The sequence below is a fragment of the Sinocyclocheilus grahami genome, unplaced genomic scaffold, assembly GCF_001515645.1.
Source record: "Sinocyclocheilus grahami isolate Dianchi unplaced genomic scaffold, SAMN03320097.WGS_v1.1 scaffold1815.1, whole genome shotgun sequence".
Classification (NCBI taxonomy): domain Eukaryota; kingdom Metazoa; phylum Chordata; class Actinopteri; order Cypriniformes; family Cyprinidae; genus Sinocyclocheilus; species Sinocyclocheilus grahami.
The window spans coordinates 279,975-281,095 of record NW_015506994.1 but is presented as its reverse complement, the minus strand read 5'-3'; positions in this window follow the sequence as shown (position 1 = coordinate 281,095).

Sequence of the window (1,121 nt, the reverse complement as noted above, 5' to 3'; positions counted from 1 at the left end):
GCATAGTGAACCAAACTGAGAGACCATTTCCATTCAGGAAACCTTTGCAGGTGTTTTGAGTTGATTAGTTGATTGGCATGTCACCATATTCTAATTTGTTGAGATAGTGAATTGGTGGGGTTTTGTTAATTTTGAGCCAAAATCATCACAATTAAAAGAACCAAAGACTTAAACTACTTCAGTCTGTGTGCATTGAATTTATTTAATACACGAGTTTCACAATTTGAGTTGAATTACTGAAATAAATTAACTTTTCCACGACATTCTAATTTATTGAGATGCACCTGTAAGTCGTAATATTAGTGTTATGTTGTATAAATAAAGAAGTGTATTCTATATGAGATAAATGAGTAAAATCCCATTGATTAAAAACCTGCTATCAAATACTTCATTCTACTGGCCATCTTCAGCGCGGGCAGCTGAAAACAAAAATGCAGAACATTAATAACTACTGTCATATACATAACGTTATAATGAGAGCACTATTGTAAAAATTGTTGTGAATTCTTAGGGTTTCGCTGACGTTTAATGTTAACTACCTTTTAATCAAAACATTATTTTTGTATCTGCGATACATCCGTTACACATTTTCCTGTGTGTTAACGTCAGTATTTATGACTGTCGAATGTCTGACTTGACTCTTGGTGATGTATTTTGCCACCTGCCCCCAAACACATGAATCGACGAATCGACTACTATCGGCAAGATTCAAAAGTTCCGATTAGACTATGCAAATCTTAAGTCGGGGACACCCGTACATGGAACCATGGAACTATCTAAGCGCTGAAGTGTCACAGATCAGAGAGTCGATTCAGTTGTCCCAGACAGCTGTGGAACAGGGTCTGTCCTTACCAGGTTTCCGAAACTATGCCTCAGCTACCCACCCCGAATGCCCATTCCCTGGGTATTGGCCCAATTACAATCCAGGACAGAGAGGGAGAACAGCTCAGTTCCAAGGATTTGCACCATACCATATTTCCACCCAGACAAGAAGTCAACGAAGAAGATGCTTCAACTGTCAGCAGTGTGACACTGACAATTATTTCACCCACTGCTATAGATGTGGAAGCAGTGAGCATTTCTTTGCAGGCTGTAGAGCAAGGGCAGTAAACTTGTCCAGG